Source organism: Amphiura filiformis, chromosome 3 (genome assembly GCF_039555335.1).
Source record: "Amphiura filiformis chromosome 3, Afil_fr2py, whole genome shotgun sequence".
Classification (NCBI taxonomy): domain Eukaryota; kingdom Metazoa; phylum Echinodermata; class Ophiuroidea; order Amphilepidida; family Amphiuridae; genus Amphiura; species Amphiura filiformis.
In genome coordinates, this window is record NC_092630.1 from 51,188,419 (window position 1) to 51,198,520 (window position 10,102).

Sequence of the window (10,102 nt, forward strand, 5' to 3'; positions counted from 1 at the left end):
TCTTTTATAGTGTAACTTACGCATCCAATGCAATTAATTAAGAGTACTGCAATTAAAAGCTACTATGTGCTGTAGTTTAGTGCATCAGTACAATTCAATGTACATTGTATTCTGCACATTTGAGATATTGTGACATTAAAATTGGTCAAAATGGGACAGTTAATTTTTTGGAGAAATTGGGTGTGTGAGCAACGGATCAAAAATCAAAGGTCAAAAATAGGTATAGACCACTTGACATGTGACGTCATTGCCCATTGAATTGAACTGTGGCAATTTCCATTGTTCTTTGCCCTGTAGTGTGCGTAAGCATCGTAGTTTGCTAAGGGCACATGCATTTTAAATCGCCCACCACATTTCATATAGTACAAGAAACCCATTGAACAGTGTAGCGGTTTGTTCAAGCATATCGATAAACCAGTTCCTCACCTTTATTGATAAACAATGATGTCAAGTGGTCTATAGAATGGGATGTTGTAAAACTTAATGTACCTTGAAGTGGCAACTTTTGAAAGTGAGTTAAAGAAAAGGTGCAATAAAAAAGAAGTCTTGACTCACCCTGTACTACTTTCTGTTACTTTTTGACATGTGAGAATCCAAACAATTCATTGCATAGTTTAAACTGATATAAAATGGCAGATTATGTGATGGGATCAAGAAAATGAATGCAATGTCAACAATCTTCCCAATTGATTTTTGGTCATTATTTATTTGCACTTATAAAATGCTATGGACCATATCCCATACTAACTTGAATACAATATTAGTGACATTATTATTTATACTCATTCCTCTTGATCGTGTCACAGTATGTCACCAACCAACTACAATCCTTACACCAAATGAAATATGTATTTACCAACAAAGTTGTATAGCAGCACAATGTTCATTCATACAAGGGGTGCTCCTGTGTAATAGCTGTAAGCTAGTTGAGCTACCTTAGCTTGTTTACTCTTTTCATGTATTCTTCAAAAATTGTAATAAATGATAAACAAATACAAATGTATCTACTATTTAAACCATTGCTGTGACGTCAGTCTATTCAATAAACTGTAGATTATTTTCTACGAATCAACAGTTTTCTGCACGAATCTACAGTTAAGTGTGGATTCGTACAGCGAAGTGTGGATTCGTACAAAACATGTAATCTACAGTTTATTGAATAGAATTATGACTGTTTCTAAATTAGGACTAAATAATAGAAAACAGAACATTATCATGAACAAATTTAAAAAAATGAACGACATTTGAAAATTAGGAAACCATTTTACACAGTAAAAAATACAATGAATACAATATTTGATTTGTATAAAGCGCTGAGCTTATACGATTTTCAAAAACTATACAATACAGAGCTATTTGTATGTAAAATAACAAGCATAAATTTGGCATTTTGAGTGCAACTCGGCCATTGTACTTTCATTTGTGTCATAAATCTATTATTCCACCAAGATTTATAGGTAGGCCTATGTACCTTTTTTCTTTTAATTAAAAATATTTGATCTTTTGTCGGTTTTTTTTTCTTCATTTTTTTTTTTTGTTTTTATCGTCACAAATTTTGCATTTTGCCTGCAATTCGCCATTATACTTTTATTTGTGTCATAAATCTATTATTCTGTTACGATTTGCTTGTATAATGTTCTTTCCTTTTTCTATTATATTATTTTTAATAAAAAATATTTATCTTTTGTCATTTCTTTTCCTTTGTTTGTTCTTTCTTTTTTTTTTCTTTGTATCTGCTTTATATTTTTTTTATGTTTTTTTTTTTCAGTAGCTGACGTATATTTTATTTGGGAAATATCGCTGCATAGTATATGCCTACATTTTGTATGAATGCATTAAAGGCCTTTGTATTTGTTTATTTAATTGTTTGTTTTTGAGCATGTTTGATTATGATAAAAATCCACAGTAGGTCTATTTTCTGTTTAATTTTTATTTGTTTTTCATACAAAAAAACAAGCTGCATTTTTTCATCACATGGTATTTTGGCATGCTTGAATATTTACTTGGATCCTTCAGTAGGCCTAGTTCGATAATTAAATGTTATAATGTTACCGAAGTCCGGGTACAATTCTGGGTACGTAGGCCTACATGATTGGATTCAAGTTCAGGGGGCATGTAGGTAAAATAGTTCATAGGGCCAACAAAATAAAACGAAGTCTTCCCTTACACTGTTTACAAATTTGAAAAGGACTTACCTGTGTTCGGCTAAAATTTGAATCCTATTTTAGATCCTTTTTCGAAACACAATTAACAATATATCCTCTGAATGATTCCATCGCAAAATTACAATTATCCAAATTATCATGATTTACGGGATGCATTTCAATGGTTGTTCCTAAACCAAACTCTCGATTCACTCGATTCACAGAGTAGAGCATCATCATTATACTGATAACCCCATTTCTTCTGAATATGTTTGATCCACTATTATATAATTTCCGTATGGCAAATATAATAATTCATTATAAAGATAGGACATCCATGTCTCTAATAAAATTGTGTGTATAGCATGCAGTACACATAACGCAAAGCAGGTTTAGTTTTCTTTAGGTGCAATGCCAATGATCTGCTATGACCAGAGATAAACCCGTGACCATTTTTGTTATGCAAATAGAGACCTATTAAACGCATTTAATGCAGTACTACATACATTAGAAGTGGCTATGAACAGCTATTGATTGTCTAATCACTTTGAGAGATTTTACGAATCCATGTTTATTCAATTTGGGTAACAAACATTTTAAATCAATCCTAACATTTGCAGACTGGTGTTTGTAAGAACCCACAGTTATAGAGAGTAATAATAGGCCTATTGTTAGTATAAAGCAATGGTTTAAATCAGAGAATACACTCGAAACTGTTGATTCTTGATATTAATCCACTCGGCTCCGCCTCGTGGATTATTATTCAAGAATCAACAGTTTCTTGTGTATTCTCCTTAACTGAGCATGCCTGGCAAATATATGGAGTTCAGGAAGCGCCTTTTGTGGTACTATCAATCTATCCACATTTGATAATGATAGCATTTGCGATTGCTGACATCAATATTGGCACCAATAAAAATAACAGAAATCTTTGGCGGACAGTGTCTTAGCTAGAACTTGAGTGTGTGCTCATCATTTGTATCAAATTGCCCAGCATACATTGACCAGGGTCAGGGTTTGGCAAGCTATGACCTCATTTTTTGTAAATCTAATTTACTTGAAAGATCATTAAGACTTTCTCAAAAAGTTTTTTAATTTAGCATTTATCAAATTAAAGGCATTAATTTTGCCCATCCTAAGAGCAAACTTCCGATCAAAAATGATGGACAGACAGGTGGCTAGCTAAGACAATGGTGGAAGAATTACAGAAAATATTCCCAAAATAAAAAATTCAGTACAGTTAACATCTCCAACCAGTACCCGTATACCATGAGTACTATCTCTGTTGCAGGCTCATTTTATAATGATGTATAATACTCCATTATGACTAAATCTACATCAGGTGTATTGTGTGATGCATGTATTTCTGCACAGCTATTCAAAGGTTGAACTGCCCATGCCATAAGGTAGTACTAGTACAGTGCACTCTAAATCTCTAAATATAATGTTACTATTATTATTTGTTATATATTGTTATTATTATTTCTACATGTCAACATGAAAAAATTATCAACAGCACTAGTTATATGTGGTAGTAGACTTTGAGGCAATAGTTGTGTGTGAATTAATAATATTATTGAAATAACTTGCAAATTTAATATATTAAGTAATAATTAACATTGCTGAACTTGAATTTTAACAGTGTTTATAAGGAAATGAATTAATGAAGGCTTTACACAAATCTGAATGTTACAAGCTTCTGGTTCTTACCAAATATTGTCAATTATAATATGTGACACGGTCTGGTCCATGAGGCCAAAGGTGGCAAATTTGAAACTGAGATGGAGTTAAAAAACAATAAAATACATAAGAAAATAGACATCAAAAAACTTCACCAAACTTTAGAACCAAGTATGCTAGACCTTTGGTGTTTTCAGTAAATGATAGGCTATTGTATGTATAATGTAATAATTACACAGTAACTCAATTTTCAAAAATGCCTCCTTTGGCCCCCATGGACCAGATGGTGTCACATATGTGACCATCCAGCACAACTGAGCCCTGAAGTCGCCAATCATCATTTTTGAGATATTCAACCAAAATATTCTGCTTGAAATTAGCTTTAAAATGATGTATATCATGTCTATAGTACTTGACATTTAAGTAGTGAAAAATCAATAAAACAGTCAATAAATCTTTTGTTTCCTATTGTTTATTGTTAAGTTCAATGGAGCATATCTTAATAGTGGCACTGGCAACATCCGGGCTCAGTTGTGCTGGATGGTCACATATGTGATGTGATCAAGCAAAATCAGTTGGATGTCAGAACTATGGATTCTGAGATATAGCCAAACAAAGGAAATATTTCCTCTTATTGTTTCCTATTGTTTTGGAAAGGGGGTACTACACCCCTAGCCAATTTTTTGCTTATTTTTGCATTTTTCTCAAAAATTATAGCACATTGGTGACAAGTAAGATATGTATATTATAGGGGCAAGGACTAGAACTACTGCATTGAAAATTCAGCAACTCAAGGCAAGTAGTTATTGATTTATTGATCAAATATTGGTTTTCCCTCATTTTTGATTGTAACTCCACAACTGTTGTCTGTGCTGAAATAAAATTTCCAGTGTAGCAGTTGTAGTCCTTGCCCCTATATACATATCTTACCTGTCACCAATGCTCTATAATTTTTGAGAAAAATGCAATAAATAGGCACAAAATTGGGTAGGGGTGTAGTACCCCCTTAACTGCTCATATCTTTTGGACTGATTGCCCAATTTCAATTTTTCTGCAAAATGTAACTTTGCAAATGCAAAAGAAACTTAAAATTGAATATGACAGACTTCAGACTGATTTTGCTTGATCACACCACAAATTGCCAACAAAATGAATTATTATTTATTATCAAAATGTTATTTCTATTCTTTTCTAAAAAGTGTTTCACATAAGTTTGTATTGTATTCTTGTCATATGTGAGTGAATTGTTGATAAAAGGAATTTTGCAATATGACCAAAACAAGTTTCAATTGGTTTTGAATGTTTTGCTTGTTTTTGGTTTTGTCTTGTCTTGTCTTGTCTTGTCTTGTCTTGTCTTGTCCTGTCTGTTTATGTTTAAAAAAAGAATGCGGTCCTGTCTGTTTATGTTTAAAATAAAATAGAATGCAGCTTGTGTAATCATAATGACTGACATCAAATTGTACTTTTATTATCTATATCCAAAATAAAGTACTCAAAAATGAGAACAAATTGTACACTGTTGGTTATGTTTTTGAAAATATAGCTGGGTTGTTATTTTTCTTTTTGGGGGGTGGGTGGTGGGAGGGATAATTTAATTTATCAGGATTAAGATTAGCTGGTCATGGTATTGAGTTATAATGTATTTTTTTGCTGAAATGAAGTACACAAAAATGTTATTTTAACAAGCATTAATGATATAAATTTATATGATAAACAATTAACAAAAGATAAATATAACGAGGAAGCAAAAATGCATGTTTTGATCATTTTTGAGTTGATACAATGATAGCCTTTGAGCATCCTGTATCTAGGTAATCATTCAAGTGAAACAAATCAAGCTTTTTCTAATTTTATATTTCAAGGCTAAAATATTCTGATTAATATGCTTATAATGGTGGGAAAATAAAATGTAGCACATTTTTGTTGTAATGCTTCATTACATCTGTTGTGAATATTGTTTTACTGGAATATGTGTGTACTATTAAACAGATGTTGTTAATAATGGTGCCATTATAAATGTTATATGTAGAGGATATAGAAGCAAAAATGAATGTAGGGCATGTTGTTTTGGTCCATTACCAGTAGGAAGGAAATATGGATAAGAAAATATGTCACATTTTTGATAATATATCAGCTAGATTTGACTAAATATTTTAAAAGCAAAAGTAATATGTGTTAAAAGACATTAGCCATTATATTGACACATGGATATTATTTCATGCCAGGTGATCAGAAGGGAAAAAATGTTATCCGATACTAGTGTGAAATGAAGCAGCATATTCTTTGAATGATTCTGGATGTGATCAGTTACCATTATCCATGTACATTAGTCATGGGAATAATCAAATTCAGGTTATGTATAATTTTGTCACATCCTGGTTTGAGGAGAAAGGGTACAATGCTAAATGGCTTATTTTTGTGTGTGTTATTTACTCTTTATTTCAAAGAATTGCAATTGTTCTCAAATAATTTCTTTACTTGCTACAAAATCTCCTTCCCCATCCCCCTTTCGACCTGCCAAAAAATTTTTGCTGGGGGGGGGGGTAATTATTACACAGCCCCTAGGTTATCTAGACGTATCCCCAGTTTGGTCAAATAAGTTGGATTACTAACTCAACCCAAGGCAATTTCAACAATTTCAACCCCCCAAAATGCCAAAAAGAAAATTTCAACCCTCCCTAACTCCTCCTCCCCCCCCCAAAAAAAAATCATTTTTACATTCATATTTTATTTAACATGTGCAATGTTGGCAAATGGTTGGCTTCCATATTTTAATGTACAATCCCTCTGTGTACAAAACATGGGTCATTTGGGGTTGGCTGTAAAGTGTAACAGAATTCAAATGATGTATTGAAATATTGTGTACTCTTATGATCTTATGCAGGCATTGATCCAGGTTTTTGAAAAAGGAATGAAACTGCTAAAATAAAAACCTTGGGGACCAGACTCATAGGCAGGGGGTGCAGTGCACCCTGCCCCGACCCTGCCCCATCCCAAATCAACGAAACAGTCCACTTTTCAGGTGAAATATTACAAAAAATGTACACAAGAGGGGCCAAATTAGAGAGAATAATAACAAAAGGATTCATTTTTAAGCTTACATCTGTAGGGGGTTAAGTCCACTTTTTGCATGTAAGCATATTTATTTTGAAAAAAGAACTACATTTTGGCAATGCCACACCCCCCCCCCTAAAAAACACAAATCCTAGGGGCAGGTTTGAAAAGGGCTGTCATTTTCTCTGGCCGGGGTCCAAAATATGTGGGGTTGTGATTTGTAATACTAGTAAAATAGGGAGGTCATAAAATTGTTTCCCTTTTCAATGTTTATAAAAATGAGTTTTATCATCCTGAAAGGAGTGTCCCTCTTCAAGTAGCCTAAACTTGCCAGTATCCTATCAGATATAGGAGTACAAAATTGACTCTGGTGACATATTTGGGACTAATAACCTTCCAAAGAAAATAATAACCATTCTAAGTTACAAATGGGTGTGTCCATGATTAGAATATTTGTAAATGAAGGGTCTATGCTTTGAAAGATGTTATTAATGTCCAGAAAAATATTAACATTGCTGTTGGTCTGTCCATATGTAATAGTAATGATTGTATGCCTTTTCTGTCTGTTTGTCCAATTTGCATAACTTCATCCATAGCTCTGATGGTATCCAGGAGCAATCAATCAATTTTATGTGATTTCAGAATGACCCTATAACCATAGACCCTAATTTCTAGGGTCCAGGGGCGGATCCAGGAATTTTCAATACTGAAGTGCGAGCCACCGCCGCTGCTCGGCGCCCACACAAAGTCGGGCGCCACCTGCAAAAATACACAGAGTCAGGCGCCGCTCTGCAAAAATTAGAAGGGACGCGCGCCGGGTGCGCCCCCTCTAAATCCGCCCCTGGGGTCTATGTTGGCAACCAGAGATTTGATACCAAAACTTGAAGGGTGTCACCCAAAATGGAGGTCATTCAGTGAGATCTGGGCAATTTTGGAGCCACAAAGTGATGCAATTATTAAGAATTTGACACAATTTAAAACAGAACAGAGAAAGGAGTCAAAATTAATTAAACTTTTGAATAGAATGGTCATTCAGTGCGAGTTGAATCTATTCAGAGCTATTAATAAAGAAAGGAGTCATTGGGTGAGGAGTTGGCATTTGACCACTTGGCTGTTCCAAGATTTGTCCCATATGAGGTGTGTTTTGTATTCCCAACTTTGTATTTTAATCATGTTGGCAGGGTCAGTGTGTGTTATTGGTTTTCTGATATTGTATAATGTGATAATTATTCTTTTTGTATATATGTACAGTTGTACATTGGTAATAAAGGTTAAGATTTTATAAACTTCTTGGTAGTAGTAATTTGGTGTGTCCTCCTTTTTCATCCCCCAATAAGTATGAAGTCCATGTTTCATTTGATTAGGTTTTTTTTTTCTCACCTTTTTCACACATTTACCCTATTGTGATAAAACTTGGTATGAGCCCGGGAAGGGTAAAATGGGGGGGGGTTGGCCAGACAAAAGTAGGTGACAAGCAATTTTTGGCAAGTAGGGGGAGGACAAGTGATTTTTGGCACATATTCATGGGCAATTAAAAAAAACACTCTAAAAAGGTGTAGGAAAACAGTACGAAAATGCTTAAATATGAGAATTTTCCTGTTTGCTGCACTCGCAATTAATATAGGGCTATATCACCACCATTTAATGTTTGCAAATTGGGATCCTAAAATTTTGGCATGTGCAGTGCAGGGGGGTGGGGCAAAGACTTTTTGGCAGGCCAAGAGGGGGGGTCGGGCGATTTGTCGCAGGCCGAGAGGAGGGGCAAGCATTTTATGACATGCCAATTTAACCCCAGGCTCATATTTTACTATGAGTTATGGTGGATATATACATGTATTTACAGAATTTTGAGGGTAATATTTTAAGGGATCTAGAATGAGCGTTTATTGTGTTTCCACAGTATTATTTGTGGGACATGAGAGCACCTCATACCTATCGAATTGCATTCTGAATACGAAGCATGTCTTTCTGATATCAAATAATTTTCATTTTGTGAAAATAACCATTTAATACAAATTTTATGACAAATTATAAAAATTTGATATTTTTCAAATTTTTGATATATAACAGTCCTCGAAGTAAACTATATAAATCTAATGATATATTCTTAAAGTGTATATATGTAGCTGGGAGGAAAAGCCGACGGTCAATTGAAAATTTTGACCTTTCATATTGAAGATATGGATTTTTTCCCCAAAAGAAAAAAAATACATATATTCAATACAAAAGGTCAAAATTTTCAATTGATCGTCGGCTTTTCATCCCACCTACATATACTTTAAGTATAAATCATCAGATTTATAAAGTTTACTTGAGTACTGTTAAATATCAAAAATATCAATTTTAATGATTTGCCATAAAATGTGTATTAAATTGCAATTTCAAAAAATCAAAATTATTTGATATCAGAAGGCCATTCTTCGTATTCAGAATGCAATTCGATATGTCTGATGTGCTCTAATGTCCCAAAATAAATACTGTCCAAACGCGTTCATACCCCACCCCTTAAGGTCTTCTGAGGTTGGATTCTCACATGAGTTCACCCATTTTTTACAATTTTTCCTAAATGTGATTAAGAGTTTTAACATTTAAAAATATCAATATTTGAAGGTCAAGTGACTAAAAGATTGATAGATTGTGTTATCGCAGACCCTGGGATTCACACATGTGCAGTGGTCAGTGGCTGCGCTACGGGGGGGGGGGCATTTCCCCCCCTAATATTTTTCTTGCCTCCCAGTTGAGGTAATGACCCCCCAAATTACATAAATTTCCACTTTTTGCAGCAATTTTGTGAAAAATGTGTCAATTTCCCCTTCCCCCTCCCCCACCCCCGAAAAATTCCTTGTGCCACCACAGGCAGTGGTTTTCATTGTGGTATTTCGGGTGTTAGGGTTAAAGGATGTCTTCGGCAATCAAAACATTGTGCCTTATATGTTGGAAAATTAACTTCAATCACATGGTTTTATTTGAACAAATGAGACCCCCTTGGAGGAGATTTTTCTTGTGATCTCTTTATCCTACAGGCTTCCCCTGTGACTTTTTTTTATCTTTGGACAGCCATGGTGTTACTGTCTATTATTTATAAATTACAAAATATAAATGATGGCTGATTTTATGATATACAATTTTGTAATGCTCCCCCCCCCCCCTGTGACTTCCCCCTCAGCACTGAGGCTCCCTCTGGTTGTTTATTTGTTGGTTCGCCTTCAGTGTTGTTTTTTTGT